This window comes from Pygocentrus nattereri, chromosome 1 (assembly GCF_015220715.1).
Source record: "Pygocentrus nattereri isolate fPygNat1 chromosome 1, fPygNat1.pri, whole genome shotgun sequence".
Taxonomy (NCBI): Eukaryota; Metazoa; Chordata; class Actinopteri; order Characiformes; family Serrasalmidae; genus Pygocentrus; species Pygocentrus nattereri.
In genome coordinates this window covers 30,369,789-30,388,103 of record NC_051211.1, presented here as the reverse complement: position 1 = coordinate 30,388,103, position 18,315 = coordinate 30,369,789, and the positions used below count along the sequence as shown (strand labels likewise).

Sequence of the window (18,315 nt, the reverse complement as noted above, 5' to 3'; positions counted from 1 at the left end):
AACCTGATCAGCAGATCTTAGGGCCCGTGCAGGAACATAGGGCACAAGCAATTCAACCAAGTAGCTGGGAGCTAACCCATGCAGAGACTTATACACTAAAAGCAAAAGTTTATGGAGCCAGTGGAGTGAAGCCAAAACCGGAGTAATATGTTCTTTCCGGGATGTACGTGTTAAAAGCCTCGCTGCAGCATTTAGCTTAGCAACCAACGAATGACCAGCACCAATGTATAGTGAATGGAGTATGGAGAGAGAGAGAGCTACAGATAAAGATGTATGAGTGTCTGTCCTTTGAGGACAGAAGGTGTCCCAGCAGCGGCTGGCTGGCTGTGTTTCTGCAGGTTTGGCTGAGTTTACTGTCAGCAGGGGCACCAGCTGCACCCTCCTCACTGCCCTTCAAAACCTGCAGTCCTTCTGACTCATAGTACTGGCCAGCATCCAGCCAAACCCAGAAACACTGGGCCAGGATTGGCCCAAAGCTTGACCTGTGCCAGTCCACAAACGCCACTGAAAGTTGTAACATATTGTGCATGATGGAGTTTCTATGCAATATTAATAATCACACAGGACATTCAGATAGTGTATATGTGTACTATTACTCAGTTCCGCCTACAGATGGATGATGAAAGAAAAAGCCTGAATAAATAAGTGGAGAAACATATGTAGCCCCTTGAAAGAAAAACAGTTAATAAATAAATAACCTTGATTTGTTCTTCACCATTGTATTAAAATGTTTTTATTTTCAATGTTAATGTTCACTTTTTGGAAAAGAATACGTTCAAGGGTCGGTTGGAATGTACAGGTCCAACATGTGCTTGGTGCAACCTATTTTTCAGTTCGTCTGTCTGTACCCCATCTTTTCTTTTTGGCTTAAATCGTGGGTTTTAGAACATGGTGTTTCGTGATTGGCTCCTTAGTAGAAAAAAGAGAGAAGAGTAGAGAGAAGAGTTGGTTGAGTTTGCGTAACAGAAAGAGAAATTTGGGACTTCAAGGCATTTGAAGTAAAGTTAAGAGCAGTTTTAGCAGGTGTCAGTTAGACAGCTGGTTTGGCTGTGGAGTTCAGTGTATTTTCGACTGTAACCTTGCTCTTAGTGTGCTAGCCTAGCACGCAGCTAGCTTTTGTTTCAGTTTGGCAGGCTTAGCCAAACTAGTCCAGAACACGGATTCATTGTTCATGGTGAACGTGGAACTTTTGCTGTACCGCTGCCGAGAAATTAGTGAGACTGTGACCGAAAGCTCTTCGTTCCAAGCACCGTTGTGGGAAGCCTCGACGGCGTCGAGAGAGACAGAGAGAGCAAGAGTGTGAGTGGATCGTCGCGTTGTTGCGGGTGACGTGACTTCGCTGTGGGCGAGCGGGTAGAGCCTCGACGGAGGGTAGTAATGAGCCAGGAGTGAGACACCACCCAGGAGTTCAGGTATTGTAGCGCTACTCTTTTGTTTACTTTTTTTTGGCTCCGCCTGGAGTGAAGCGGCCAGTGTTTTATTGTTTCAAGGCCTCAACGTACTCTAGCACCATAACAGGCCTGCAACGGGGGTTACAGACTAAGCGTTAACGTGCCAGCCTATATATTAGTATTCACAACATCGCTAAAACGAGCGCGCGTGTTTATATTTCTACCGCGATACTGCGTTGGTAAGTTTCATCACCTTATGTTTGTTTATGGGTTTTTGGTTGTAAATGTAATTGTTTGTTTGCCTATTTAGTTGTGTGACTGTAAAGGGATCACTACATTGTGTATTTTTAAGAGGAGAAAAGGGCTGAGAGAGTATATTATACAGAGCTCCTAAAGGAGCGGTCAATAAAATATGCAAATTTGGGAATTTTAATACCCTGTAAATGCCTGTGTTTTTATTCACGCTGCAGTCCAGTTAGAGTTTAGAGTCAGAGGTAACAAGTACATATCGACTCCCGTGCCCCATCCTTATTAGTTGTGGGTACCTTTGGAGAATATTCCTTATAAAGAGATAGGGACGCTACACATATAAAGTGTAAATACTTCCAGACATGTGAACTTGCTTATACAGTTAAGTCCAGTTTTGGATAAAAATGGCATAAGGAAAAGATCTAAGTGGTTTTGTAAGAGCGTTCATTATTGGGGCACGGATGGCAGACTGATCAGCTGTCCAGTATTAGATAGAAACAATAACTAAAGCGGCCTTTGCATTTAGAACTACTCCAACTCAAAAGGTACTAGATGGAGTTTCATCACTCCACAGAACACAGTTCCACTGCTCCACAGTTCAGTGCTGATGGTCTTTACACCCCTGGCCTTAGGCTCATGTGCAGGTGGTCCAGATCCCATTCAGTTGGTCAGTGCTTTTCTATAGAGATTATAGAAACTGCATTCACCAGTGAACACATGTCAGCAAAGGGTGCACCTTAAAGAAGTGGAATTCATTTTTAGAAGGGGTGATTGGAAACATTAAGAGATATAGTGTATGTATGCTGCTGCATTTTATCAGAGATTTAAATAGTGTCATCTAAAACCGATTCTGCAGTCTTCTTTCATTGATCAAACACTTTAAACCCTTAAATGGTCAGGGCCCACTAGCAGACCCAAAGTTTTATTATACACTTCTATTAGCTAAGTATAGCTTATCCAGTTTGCACTGAAGTCCCATTAGTTACTGAATAATAAACCTTAGTATGCAATAGGTCTGGGATTTTAAGAGGTTAAATCTGTAATGCTTTCCTGAACCGATTTCACAAACCCCTGTCTAGTTTAAAGTTGCACTGTAAAAGTTTGGGGATGGGGAGCCCTCAGTGGAAATATGTGATTCCAAGCAACATACAGAAGAAAGTTTTTATAACGTCTGTTATGGTGAGTTCCCCAAATTAATCTGGGCAACTAGGGCTACTGCAATTAAGTATCATGTTAATTGATTCACAAAGTGACTTACTTTGACAGGCTAATATATCACTAGGAACACTCTTGGTATAGCACTGTGTTTGTGGATACTCTTATTGTTATAGCAATATGTGTGTATACTTCTATAGGTACTGGATGGGGAAAAATCAAACCTTGATTCCTCTGTATATTGTGATTACAGGCTAACATGCTACAACTATCAAAAGGTAAAGAAGCTGTGAAAAGATGAAAATTGAGGTCAATATGAATATTTATGGAGAAACACTATACATATGGCTATCAAGAGTTGGAACCAACTTGATGGCAATAAACAAACAAATAAATAAAAACACTCTCATCCATACACCATCAGGTCCTGTGACCCAGGCCTCTCGCGTTCAAGTGCTGACCCCTTAGCATCCTGCTCCCATTCCAGTGCCGGGTCCTCAGCGTACCACTCCGGTGCCAGAGCCGGCCCCTCAGCATCCTGTTCCAGCTTCACTCCATGTTCCTACTTAGCCACCTGTCCATTTCCCCACTATTCTAGTCACCCAACAACCATTTCAGTTCCCTGCTAGGCCCCACTTTCTACTGTCTGCTCAGTCTGACACCTATCATTCTGTATCTTCCCCTGTCTCCTGTGTCGTCTCTAGTCCAGCCTCCAGTTCTCTCTCCTGTTCTGTCTCATGTTCCAGCTCTGGTTCAGCCCAATGTCCAGTCTCCTCTGTCGTCTCTAGTCCAGCTTCTAGTTCTGTCTCCTGTCCTGTTTCATGTTCTGTTTCATGTTCATATCAGATCCAGCCCTTCTTTTCATCTCACATTCTTATTTACTCTTATATTCAGGGATTTGTACACTATTTATATTCCTGCCTATTCTCTGTATGTTCAGAATAAAGTTTAACAATGGGTGCATCTCCTCATCTGCCTCAGCAGCCCCAGTGTAACAGTATCATATTTTCTGTGAAAAATTCAAAAAATGAATTATGCACACTGCACACACTGCAAAAGTTTAGGCTATAGTTTAGTGAACCCAGCCTGTCCACAGCAATCACACACACACACACACACACACACACACACACACACATATATATATATATATATATATATATATATATAAAGGGAGAGGTTGATTTGAATGACACACTCAACAGTCGTGAGGCATGTCCGCACGTGACCAATCACAGCATTAGACTATCCTACTGTGCATAATGGGAGTTCAAGAAAATAATTACAGACTAATAAAGACTGCAACTGGAGATTCCAAAAAAATGGAAAGTTGACAGCAAATGCTTGTGCCTCATATGCCAAGAGGCTACTGTGGTAGTGAAGGAATTTAATATTCAGAGACATTATGAAACAAAGCATGGGCTTTATACAGTAAATATTCAAGGGATGAGGGGGCAAAGAAACTTAAACACCTGGAAGCTCCCCTAATCGTACAGCAGCAACTTTTCTTCAGGGCACATTGGGGTGCAGGAGAATGTGACCAGAGTGAGTTATTAGATGGCTAATCGCTATGTATGGAAAACCCTTTTCTGATGGCAAAATCATGAAAGAGTGCTTAACTAAAGTGTTCAATGTCATTTGCCCTAAAAAGAAGCAGGACTTTATGACTATCAGTCTTGCCCATAAGACTATAGCCCAGAGAATTGAGGACGAAATATCAGATGTCGAGAAATGACCGAGCAAGAGGGGTCATACTTTTGAATGTTTTTCATTAGTTTGTGATGAAAGTATGGATGTGACTGATACTGCCCAGCTGCTAATCTTTGTGAGAGGTGTGAATGCTAACTTAAAAATATCACTGGCAAATGGATCTCCAGAGTCTGAAGGGCCTGACAAGAAGAATGGATTTATTTCAGTCTGTCCAGTAGAAGACATAAAACTGACCTGGAACCAGCTGAGTGGAATAGTTACTGACCAATGATGATGGGTGAGCAGAGTGGATTAGCCTCACTCGTTTGCAGTAAAGTCAGTGAGCAGGGCAGGAGCTCCATTACACTTCAGTGCTTAATACACTAGCAGGCTCTGTGCACCAAGTGCCTGAAATTCAACCATGTCATGACTATAGCAAATGGACTGTCATGACTATAGCAATGTCATTTACCAGAGTCTGATGGCTCTGTTGTGGATCTGTGTTGTAGCACTTTTACTTACTTAGAACAGACATAGCACAGTTGCTAACTATAAAGGGACATCAAGGGTGGGAACCGATCCTGCTTAGCTGGCAGTTATGGCATTTTTAGGTGATGTCACAAAGTGAATGCACTAAACACCAGTCTGCAAGGAAAAGATGCTGTGGTGGGCCAGCTATATACATATAAGTTCTTTGCTACAAAGCTTCAACTACTCCATAAAAATATGTTGCAAACTAAGCCAAACAAGACACACTTCCCCTCGTTACAAGAGGTGGTTGACAGTTTTCCAAGTGAAAACATTGTTAGACACGTGGGGATATATGCAACTACAGTTGCATCACTCTCAGAGGGGTTTTCTAAGCGCTTTCACTCTTCAGGAATTGAGTACGATATGCCCATTTTCTATTGTCCCTTCACAGTGGCTGTGGACGGTGCTCTGCATCAGCATACATTAAGATGCAGTGCAATGATTATCATCAGCAGGTCTCTCTTCAGAACTTCTGTCAACACCTGAATAAGAAGAGATTTCAGGTCAGCTTGTTTGGATCCACGTACATTTGTGGGCTTTAGCATTTACTGCAGTGAGTCACACTGCAGCAAGAATAAGTTCCAAAGCACCTCTGTATTTATTTTCAGTTCTATACACTCAAGCTAAACGAAAGTAAAAGTAGACTTGTAGATAAGTATAGGGTTGATTACATACATCATATATTCAAAATATAATTTAATGACGGTACAGCACGTTTGTCTACATATATGTCAGAGTATACATTTTGTTATGTATGAAAAAAAGTTAAGATTCAAAATACACTGATAAGATAGTTTAGCATATGTTAAAAAGCTAACATATATTTTAGCCATAGACAATTTTCTTTCCAAAAACACTGTCCAAGTGTCATGTTGAGTGGAAATATATTCCTAAAACCACACTAACACATTCAGCTCCGGTAAAAGATTATTAAGTATGACTTACTATGATTAAGTAAGAGTGAATGTAATATCATGTTGTAAATGTGGGACATTCAGATACAGCCACGATTTTATGGATTCTCCAGATATGATGTCAATTATTTGCTTGGATCAATAGTCCCTAATGATCAGTTACAGAGTTTCTTGGCCTGCAGACTAATACAATACTAAGATCAATTCTGTTTGGAGCTGCTGCTGTGGCCAAAGCTAAGCTATGACGGTGTTCAGTCACGCTCTCTAGAGGCGGCCGGCATCTGCTGCTGTTCAGCTCTAATGGTTGAAATAGGTAAAGAGCAGGCAGGCTAAAGTGCATAAAGTGATGCAGCTGCTGCCTCTGGCCTCATTCGTCCGTCTCTGCATTGATCTGTTGTTGTGGAGAGAAGCGTCTCTCTTGGACGCCGTTAAACACTTTCAGAGTGTTATAATGATCTGAGAGAAAGCAAAGCGGGAGCTATAAGAAAATGGAAGGATGAGGAGGCGTGCTAGAGTCGATTTTGCCTTCATAGCCCTCTGGAGAGTTGGAAAGATGTTTCAAAAACAAACGTGTACATTTCAAGCGGACCAAAATTAAATTTACACCTGTCCTTTGTTACAGGGACAAAGAATGAAAATAATTCGGGCTTCTAAATTACTGCTGCTACTGTTTTTTTTATCTTTGCAACATTTTTGTCTATTTTTATAGAAAGTAGTGTAGTAGAGTAGTTTCAGAAACCACATAACCAAGTCTATTTGAGATTACTTGAAAGGGCTGTCAACTTACACTGATCAGGCATAACATTATGACCACCTCCTTGTTTCTACGCTTTGTCCATTTTATCAGCTCCACTTACTTTATAGCTGTACTTTGTAGTTCTAAAGTTACAGACTGTAGTCCAACTGTTTCTCTGCATACCATGTTATGGTGGATCATTCTCAGCACTGCAGTAACACAGATGTGGTGGTGGCATGTTAATTGTGTTGTGCTGGTACGTGTGGATCAGACACAGGAGTGCTGCTGGAGTTTTGAAACACCTCATTGTCACTGCTGGACTGAGAATAGGCCACCAACCAAACATATCCAGCCAACAGCGTCCTGTGACCACTGATGAAGGACTAGAGTATGACCAACACAAACTGTGCAGCAGCAGATGAGCTATCATAAGGTGGACTAACAAGGTAGGAGTGTAGAGTGGACAGGGAGTAGACACAGTGTTTAAAAACCCCAGCAGCACTGCTGTATCTGATCCACTCGTACCAGCACTACATACATTAACACACTACCAAAACAGTATCTGCTCTGTGAGGGTCCATGGGGGTCCTGACCACTGAAGAACAGGGTAAAATGGGGGCTAGTATCAGAGAAACAGATGGACTACAGTCTTTTGTAGAACTACATAATGCACGTATAAAGTAAATGGATGCTGATAAAATGGACAAAGAGCGTAGAAACAAGGAGGTGGTCATAATGCAATGCCTGATTGATGCGTTTTATGTTTATGTAAGTTTAGTTTTCCACTGGTTTATGTTTTTAGCGATAGGCTACATAAATGCCCTATTGGCTACCAAGTTCTGAACAATGTTGATAATTTAATTTGAGAAATGTTTATCTTTTGTGTTTATGATGCTGACATCAAGTGAACAATCAAATTTTTCATCAGCAGCTCTTTTGCACAGTCCCCCTGTAACAAGGAGTGAGGAGGCGGACCCATATGCGGAGATAAGAGACACATTATGGGCAAATCCAGGGTCATAATCCAAACGGTCCAGGGTCATAGAGCCAACACGGATAGATCGGGGGGCAGACGTGACAGAAACCAGAATCAAACATACAAACAACACCATACAACCAACAAAGACCAGCAAACACAAGGGGCAAACACAGGGCTTAAATACAACAGGGCTGTCGAGGGACAGGTGAAAACAATCAGTGGTGGAGTCATGAAACGAGGGGGCTAAACCAAAACAAAAAGCACATGGAGTGGGAAGAGCCAATTGTGACACCCCCCACAAACCAAAGTCTCTTTAAGTTGTGCCTGAACGATGACCTGTAAGCAAGCTCACTAGCATGCAAAAAACACTCCTTAACAGTGATAAAAAGCACACTAATGAACAACTTTATTGAAAAATATCTGGAGTGCATATTTTACAAAAAGATCAGTGGAAGTACAATAAAGTACAATAAATGTTTCTAATAAAGTGGCCAGAAAGTAAAAGAACAAGGTAGGTGTTTCTAATAAAGTGGTCAGTTAGTGGGAGTACAAAGAAGAGGTTTCTAATATAGTGGCCAATATAGTATAGTGATGTCACTGTTCCAGGATGTTGTGGATCGGGCAGTGTCCGAAGGCGTGGGCCGTGACGTTCTGATCCTCGGTTGCTGAAACTGGCTTTTAGAACTTGGAATGTTACCTCACTAACGGGGAAGGAGCCTTGGTTGGTGCGCAAGGTTGAGAGATACCGGCTAGATATAGTCAGGCTCACCTATAGTCACAGGCTCAACACACAGCTTGGGCTCTGGGTCCAATCTCCTTGAGAGGGGCTGGACTTTATTCTTTTCTGGAGTTACCCATGGTGAGAGGCGGTGGACAGGTGTGGGCTTTCTCATAGCCCCTCGACTCAGCGCCTGTATGTTGGGGTTTTCTCCGGTGGACGAGAGGGTAGCTTCCCTACGCCTTCGGGTTGGGGAACGGGTCCTGACTGCTGTCTGTGCTTATGCACCGAACAGCAGTTCAGAGTACCCAGCCTTCCTAGAGTCCTTGGGAAGGGTGCTTGAAAGTGCTCCTCCTGGAGAGTCTATTGTCCTACTGGGGGATTTCAATGCTCACGTGGGCAATGACAGTGTGACCTGGAGGGGTGTGATTGGGAGGAATGGCCTCTCTGATCTGAACCCGAGTGGTGTTCAGTTTTTGGACTTCTGTGCAAACCACAGTTTGTCCATAACGAACACCATGTTTGAACACAAGGATGTCCATAAGTGCACATGGCACCAGGACACCCTAGGCCGCAGTTCAATGACTGACTTTGTAGTCGTGTCAGCGGACTTACGGCCATGTGTTTTGGACACTCGGGTAAAGAGAGGAGCTGAGCTGTCAATTAATCACCACCTGGTGGTGAGTTGGATCAGGTGGTGGGGGAAGATGCCAGTCAGACCAGGCAAACCCAAATGTATAGTGAGGGTTTGCTGGGAATATCTGGCAGAAGAACCTGTCAGATTGATCTTTAACTCACACCTCCATCAGAACTTTGACCAGATATCGGGGGAGGTGAGGGACATTGACTCAGAATGGGCCATGTTCCACTCCTCCATTGTTGAAGCGGCTGACTGTAGCTGTGGTCGCAAGGTAGTTGGTGCCTGTCGGGGCGGTAGTCCTCGAACCTGGTGGTGGACACCCCAGGTGAGAGATGCCGTCAAGCTGAAGAAGCAGTCCTACTCATGGTTGGCCTGTAGGTCACCAGAGGCAGCTGGCAGGTATCGACAGGCCAAGCGATCTGCGGCTTCAGTCATTGCCAAGGCAAAAACCCGGGTGTGGAAGAGTTTCGTGAGGCCTTGGAAAGTGAATTTAAGTCGGCTCCGAAAAGATTCTGGCAAACCGTCAGGCGACTCAGAAGGGGAAAGCAGTGTGCCACTAGCACTGTATATAGTGGAGATGGTGTGCTGCTGACTTCGACTGAAGATGTCATTGGGCGGTGGAAGGAATACTTTGAGGACCTTCTCAATCCCACCGACACGTTCAGTGAAGAGGCAGACACGAGAATAGGCTTGTCCATTACTGAGGCTGAAGTCGCTAAGGTAATTAAAAAGCTCCTTGGCGGCAGGGCTCCAGGGGTGGATGAGATCTGTCCCGAGTTCCTCAAGGCTCTGGATGTTGTGGAGCTGTCTTGGCTGACACGCCTTTTCAACATTGCGTGGACATCGGGGGCGGTGCCACTGGATTGGCAGACTGGGGTGGTGGTGCCTCTTTTTAAAAAGGGGGACCGGAGGGTGTGTTCCAACTACAGGGGAATCACACTCCTCAGCCTCCCTGGTAAGGTCTCTGCAGGGGTACTGGAGAAGAGAGTCTGGCTTATAGTCGAACCTCGGATTCAGGAGGAGCAGTGAGGGTTCCACCCTGGTCGTGGGACACTGGACCAACTCTTTACCCTCTCCAGGATTCTGGAGGGTTCATGGGAGTTTGCCCAACCAGTCCACATGTGCTTTGTGGATTTGGAGAAGGCATTCGACTGTGCTCCCCGGGGTATTCTGTGGGAGGTGCTTCGGGAGTACGGGGTACATGGCTCTTTGCTACGAGCCATTCAGGCCCTGTACAAACAAAGCAGGAGTTTGGTTCCCATGGCCTGCAGTAAGTCAGTCTCGTTCCCAGTAAGAGTTGGACTCTGTCAGGGCAGCCCTTTGTCACCGATTCTAATTCATAAGTTATTTACTGTTCGATCTCCGTTCCCACCCTCACCTATGGTCATGAGCTTTGGGTAATGACCGAAAGAACAAGATCGCGAATACAAGCGGCCGAAATGAGAAAACCCAGGACACGCTGGCGTGACTATATCGCCCAGCTGGCCTGGGAGCGCCTCTGAATCCCCCCAGGGAGCTAGTGGAAGTGGCTGGGGAAAGGGAGGTCTGGGCCTCATTGCTTAGGATGCAGCCCCTGCGACCCGAAGCCCGGAGAAGCGGAAGATGATGGATGGATGGATGGATGGATGGATGGATGGATGGACTGTTCCAAGAAAGTTTCTCACGATTAGATTCTGCTTCATCTACTTTAAAATGAGAAAATACATCATGCAGAAACCGTCGAAATGAAAAGCCAGTGTCAGAAAGGTGGTGCTTTAATTGTTAACGTCAAGAACGTTTCTAGTCAATTAAAGCATGCTGAGAGTAACTGCTATCCAAAGACAAATTATTTCAGCAGCAGAATTAGTTCTTGACACAGGTTTAGACAACTGAATTGAAACACACTTGTGTACAAATGTCTTGCTCATGTAAATGTATTGGTTATTCTGTTATAATGACACTTCATGCAGCATCGGTTGTGTTGTTCTGCTTGGGAAACTAATTGAATGTCAGTCTGTTTGACACAGAGGTGCTGCCAGAAGGCCAAATTCCATTTTCTTTCCTTTATTACGCCGGCAAAGTGATCTGGGCTTTAATATCTGTGTTCAAATGCCATACAGTACTTCTCCTTAGATAAAGGTGGGTGTGCTTGAACAGCCATTATAATGAACACTGATGTTGTTTTACAGTAATAGTAACTCCATGATAATAATTGATAGAGTACTGAGTATTTAAGAAACTCTTTTCTGGCAAAGCATACACTGTGTGCACAATTATTAGGCAAGTGAGTATTTTCACCATATTATCATTTTTAGGCAATTTTGTGGGCAATTCTTAAACAGGAGATTTACAGTGAAGGAAAACAGTACACCTCTCTGAACAGTGTCTGGGAGGCTGTGGTTGCTGCTGCACAAAAAGTTGATTGCCAACAGATCAAGAAACTGACAGACTCCATGAATGGAAGGCTTATCATTGTTATTGAAAAGAAGGGTGGCTATATTGGTCACTAATTTTTTTTTTTCTTCTCAGAAATGTTCATTGGAAAGTTTTGAGTTGTTTGTTTATAATTCTCACTTGAACAGAAGAAAATAAAGTGAGATGGGAAAATGTGTTTTTTCATTTAGCTGCGTAATAATTCTGCACCATTATAGTTGCCCAATAAATGTGCACATATAGATATTCTCCTAAGAAAGCCAAAACTTCACTTTTACTTTCTTAAACATTCATGTTTGAGGTTTATTAACATTTTGGATTAACAGAGAGCACTGTAGTTGGTCATTAATAAAAAATAATCCTCAAAAATAAGATTTGCCTAATAATTGTGCACACAGTGTATAACTGATATACAGTGTATAACGTTATGATGTATTTGTGTTTTCAAGCAATTTTGCTTTTAAAAAAATCAGATTCATGTAGTTTTGCCCCTTTTCCCCTAATGTAGTTGATCAACCAAGACATGCCTGCTGTCTAAAGTTTGAGTCTTTTGTTTTAGCCTCGGAGCTATAGGCTTATTGTAATGCTTAAGTATTTTCATGCTTATTAGAATGTTGCCAACTGCTACCTAAATCATCATATACTTAAACCATGTCAAGGTATTAATCACTCTAATAAACTTGCTTATGTGATTTCTGACACAGTATGATGTAATATTAAACAAAAGTATGGAAAAAAATTCACATTTCAAGATGCTACTACTGTTTCTGAGTATGCATTGTGCTGTTTTCCATTTTTATAGCTAACAATGACACACAACATGCTAATCAGCAGGGTATAGAGTCTAGATCCAGAAGTAAAAACCCCATTCATAATTTTCATAGGGAATTTTTAGCCAATGTAGAGTTACCATGAACTATGAGATGTTGGTATGATCTTGTTGAAGTCATGAGAAAATCCTTTGGATACGCTGATTCCAACTTTGTATTTAAAAAAAAAAACACTATATTCTTCCATTCCTCTTCAAGAAATACACTACCCACAGTCCTAAAGGGGAGCTCCACTAATCAGATATGTCATTGTTTCCATGGAAATTTTAACTATGTGGTTTGGGAGAAAAGCATGAATCACTCTCTGCTGGATTCCTGCAAACTCCACCACAGTTTCAGTGTCAGATATGTGTTTATTAGGGAAGTGAAGTGGATTGCTGGAAGGGATAACAATCAAAGTCAGGCCGTGTACTGAAGTGTAGTTTGTTTGAGGGACAGGGTGTTGTTCTATCAGTTCTATCAGTGTAAACGACAGGATACACAGTGTGTTGTTGGGTTTTTACAGCCAAATACTCAGATTACAGGCAGCTATTGTGAACTACACACAGAAAAGAGCATCATGATAAACTGCTGCATCATATTAAAAAAGCATGTAGGTGACATTAACATTCTAATACACCTGTGCAGTATTGTAAATTGCAAGGTACTGTAGAAAGTGCTGCAGAAAGTGCCGTAGAAAGCATCTGAGCACACCTGTGTTCTATTTACTTTACAAAAAAGTAATGTTAGCATTTGTTGTGCTCAGTTCATTTGCAGGGACTTCCATTTCGAAGCCCTAGCAGGGCTAGGTTCTGATAGGGCAGTAGTTGTAATGGGTAATAGAGACTAACCAGCTAACAGTAGAGCAGCGAGCTAGCACAGCACTGTGTTTTTGTAAGCTGTTCCTGAAATTTCATTAAAGCTGAGTTATGGACCAGAACCTGGACTGAACCGCCCTCTTAACGGTATGTTTTCTTTCCAAGGTTTGCCTACACTTTGCTTTCGGAATGACAAGGAAACCTCACATAGAAAGACAAGGAAATAATTAGAGTGAGAGTGAATGAAAAAGTTTGTAATTAAATAAAATAAACTGGTTGGACTTAAAAATATATATTTTACTTCTCTACATCTTTGGTGATCTACAACAGGCTCCCTTATACACAGACAAAATGTCAAACCTAAATATTTCCTTTTCTTAGGATAATCACACATTAATAAATATTTTCTACACACCTCAAGTTCCCACTTATTAAAGTGTTCCCAATATATAAGTGAATTAATAAGGTCTTATGAGGATTAATCTAACTCTTAAAATAGTTTTTTGTTCCACAATAAAATTGATGTGCCATGACTCCAACTCTCTGGCAAAGAAGGGGAAAAAACAAAGCACTAAAGCAAAAAGACAAGAAGCAAACACTGAAAGACAATCACAAAAGTTGGTTGAAAACTGTTTGGGAAGAGGGAAGGTAGCTGACATCATTTGGGACTGTAATGCTAGGTTGACAAATTAGACGCTTGTAGACATAAAATAAACCGGGAGGTTTATTTGAAAAAGAACTGATACAAAAAACATGGGAGCAGGTGAAATCCTAGTCATTAACAAGCAAGGGTCAAAACCAAGAGATCTAACTAACATGTAAACCAAGCCAAGAGGGAATAGTCCACAAGTCATAAGAAACAAAGAAAGGTCAAACATGGGCTAAGCCATGAGCAGTGAACAAGTAACCAGCTTAGTATGCACTGATGAAACAGGGGCAAAACTTCACAAAGTAACAGCGAAACAGCCTGGATTAAATATTCAAGTCTACAAGTGAAGGCAATCAGTAATCAGACGACTTAGATCTGCTGGTTGGCTGATGATTAGTGGGTGGCGTCACGCGACAAACTGAGGGATCATGGGAGTTGGAGTTCATAGTGAAGTGAGTCCAACTGAGAACCAGGAAGTGTGACAGGGACAAGTAGTTTATTCACACATGCAGGACAAGGCCTTTCCTGGATGCTCCATTCATACACAAGCATTACTGCATCACCTGTTTAAGATATATTTTAACATTTTTTAAAGGTTTCTAGTACTGAATTGCTCTGTTTTTGGGATGTGTTTCAAGCACCAGTTTCAGAATGAACATTTACAAAATTTACCAAAAAAAAAATAAAAAATACAAAAAAATAAATGAAACAATGAAGTTGATCAGATAAAACATTACATATCTTGTCTCTAAACTGCTTTTGTTTAAATACAGGTCAAGGGAGATTTATAAAAAATTGCTTTATGTTTTTAAGTGCATTGTATTCACTGCCCTAAATTTTTGGAACTGAGTTTGAATGCTTTGTGATGTTTATTACTTGTTAAAAACTTGTTAAAAAAGATTTACGTGTTACCTCAATGCTATGCAAAGCCTGACCTTTTCATCTAAACAACAGTTTTATAAATATAAAAGATCCGTGTGCTTGAAGTAGCAGTCATTTTACTGATGCAAACTTAAAACGAGTCATGTCGGTGTTTTTTCCATCTTCAGTGTGACTTTACAAACAACAACTGAAGTGATGAAGCCATGTCTGCAAAATAAATACGTCATTTTAAAAAAGTGTTATAGTCTGATGAATGAACCCAAAGAAAACCAACCGGAATTGTTAACAACCAATAGCAAAGCACTCAGTAATGGCCACTGATTTTCCAGTATGCAATAATACTGTACGCTCTTCTGCTGACTGTATGCAATTTATTTACCCAGAAATATAGCCAACATTTATGTTTACAAACATTTCAATTGCATCTATGAGCTTTCACATTAGCCTCACAGCCTACATTTGGGTTAAAGGGTATTTTTTCCTGCCTTCATTGTACCTTTCTCTCCTCCACAGCCCGGGTGTGGAAATGTCCTCCAGAGGATGGTGGGTCAGCCTGATCTCCGCCTCCTCCTCTCTCTGACGTCCCCTTGGACCCGCTAATACCTGCTGCCTTTCAGAACCATGCTCTGAGCACACTCCACACACTAATGGCTTCTTTTGTGAGCTGGAAATGGAGCTTGGGGGACAGGAAATGAGCAAAAAACGAAGAAATCTCATCCGCTCCACCGCTGCGAGAAAGAGAGAGACACTTCTGTTACACTGTAGCTCATAGGGCTCAGAGGAAGCAGCCAACCAGAAGATAGACAGATACATAAATAGATAGAGAAATAGAGATACAGTTTTGTCAACATTTAGAATCATGGTTGTCATGAAAGATGTCATGACCATCTTTCTTTGCCGACTGGAACTTTGTTTGAAACTGTCATTGAAGGGGCACCGATACAAAATTAAACCTGTTCCATGGTGTTTAGATCTGTAGCCTTATTGGCTGACTTAACGTAGGCTTAATGAGCTACAGACCAAAACAGTGGCATACCCCGTAGTACAGACTTGATCCTGACTAACAGGTGCTCTGCTGAAACAAGTGTAGATGATAAAAACTAATGTGGTGTTGGAATGACAAAGATTTGTTCTGTGGTATCTAGGACTGTAGTGTTTTGGGTAGGCTAACGACAGCTTAGTAGGACAAACATGCCACCCATCAGCACAGGCTTGGTTCCAGCTAACTGATGCTAAAATAACATGTTTATATCTGAGATGATATCTGAGAGAATACAGTTGAGTGAATGATGTTAGAGCAAAGGCTGAAATATAAAGTGTCATAAATGGTCAATTTATTTGGCCCAGATTTGGCCCATATATAGTGGACCTGTGGATGAGTTGACGCAGCCAGACTTATCCTGAGTCTTATCCTGATTCACGGCCAAATGTGGCCATAAGAGAATGGCAGATGTGGGCTACCTTTGGGCCAAAAATTCATTGCTATCTTGGGGGTGGAAGGTTGCATTATATTTTAGCTGTGAAATTAAAAAAAATTGAATATTTCACCAAGAAACTGTTTTTTGTTCTGTCCTCTTGTCTCTTCACTGCCATTTTTACTTGCACTGCAGTTGAAAATTTTGTCAATTTTCAAGTTGTTTTAGCAAATCTCTGTGATAACAGTCTAGAAAATTATACATATGCCAGTAAATTCATATTAAACTTCAAGCAGAATCTCGTTTTGATTGCAAATGTAAGCAAAACCGTTCTATTCAGTTTTACTTGACCTCTTTTTTTGATTGGCTACATCATGAAAAGTGACAAATGACAGGCTAAATGCTTTTACTGATATTTTTAAAATGAATCTGGAATCTGCATCCTGCTAGAGGATATAATGATGTTTTGGGCAGAATATAATCACAGCCTTGCTGTCCTCAACTAGCCGACTGCTGGCCACAGCGCCTGCTAGTACATTTTTCATTATAGCATCACATTTCTGTTTTATCACATAATGCATAACAATCAAAATGCAATGTAATATAAAATGAACCATCACATGCCTGCCTCAATTATTATGACATTTAAGCCCTGGATTAGGACATTTACTACAGCATTGTGAAAGAAGGCCACTAGAGAACAGTTAAGCTAAAATGACTCTACTAATAATGCTTTCACTTGTCCTGAGACCATGCAGGTAAAGCTCTATTGAACATGATAACTCTGAGTGATCAATGCACCCCATACCATTGATTTGCCTGCGTGCTTAATGTTACTTATGTCTGTCTGAGAGTACTTCATACTGACCCAGCCTGCTGTGGCTTGAGAATTTGAATTGTATCCACTGATCTCTAACAACAAGGCAAGCATGTAGTTTACATATTGAAGTCATTCTTCAAATTTATTAAGAATGTGTTGTACATACATACAACCTGAAAATGGTTCAATATAGCACCGAAAAGGGTTCTTTTATTGTTTCAAGCTTGGCATCATGACAGCAGAAATCTTTTTAGTTCTACATAGAAGCCTTTTGAAAAAAGGTTCTATACATAACTACATACACTCACTGGCACACTTATTATTATTATTAGGTACACTTTATTAGGTCAATTGCTTGTTAACACAAACAGCTAATCAGCCAATCACATGGCCGTAACTCAATGCATTTAGGCATGGAGAGGTGGTCAAGACAACTTGGTGAAATGCAAACCGAGCATCAGAATGGGGAAGAAAGGTGAGTATTTCAGAAACTGCTGATCTACTGGGATTTTCACGCACAACCATCTCTAGGGTTTACAGAGAACGGGCCAAAAAAGAGAAAATATCCAGTGAGCGGCAGTTGTGTGGATGAAAATGCCTTGTTGATGTGAGAGGTCAGAGGAGAATGGGCAGAGTGGTTCGAGATGATAGAAAGGCAACAGTAACTCAAATAACCAACCAGAATCTCTGAGGAACGTTTCCAACACCTTGTTGAAAGTATGCCATGAAGAATTAAGGCAGTTCTAAAGGCAAAAGGGGGTCCAACCTTTTAATTTCTAACACCCTGAAACTGAGCTATAGCACAGTTGCTAAGGTCATATAGTGGTTTTCCAGGAAAGGTTTCACTCAGAACAGGCCTTGCCAGGTTTGACCAAAGAAGTTCAGTCCACATGTTCAACGTCATATCCAGTTGTTGGCTTCAAAAATAGACGCATGAGCACTGCCAGCATTGCTGCAGAGGTTGAAGAAGTGGGAGGTCATGATCCCCTCCCTTTGAAAATTGTGCCGCATGGCAGTTTTCCAACACAATAATGATCCCAAACACACCTCTGAGATGACAACTGCCTTGCTGAAGGTAAAGGTGATGGACTGGTCAAGTATGTCTCCAGACCTAAACCCAACTGAACACCTGTGGGGCATCCTCAAGCAGAAGGAGGAGGAGCAAAAGGTGTCTAATATCCACAAGCTCTGTGATGTCATCATGGAGGAGTGGAAGAGAATTCCAGTAGCAACCTGTGTAGCTCTGGTGAATTCTATGCCCAATAAGGTTCAGGCCGTGCTAGATAATAATGGTGGTCACACAAAATATTTGGACATGTTCACTGTGAGGTGGACTCACTTGTGTTGCCAGCTATTTAGACATTAATGGCTGTGTTATTTTCAGAGGACAGTAAATCTGTACTGCTATACAAGCTGTACACTGACTACTTTAAGTTATATCCAATTTAAGTTTCATTTCTATAGTGTCGTCCCATAAAAAGATATAATAAAATATTTGCAGAAATGTG

The 18,315-nt window shown here is 41.6% G+C and overlaps 1 long non-coding RNA gene across 1 annotated transcript; it reads left to right on the top strand.

Annotated features, from left to right (window-relative positions):
* Positions 1–980: 980 nt before the first annotated feature.
* LOC108434157 lies at positions 981–16,127 on the top strand. The gene is made up of 2 exons (XR_001858343.2): positions 981–1,412; positions 15,086–16,127. It is a non-coding gene; the product is annotated as an uncharacterized LOC108434157 (long non-coding RNA).
* Positions 16,128–18,315: the final 2,188 nt, after the last annotated feature.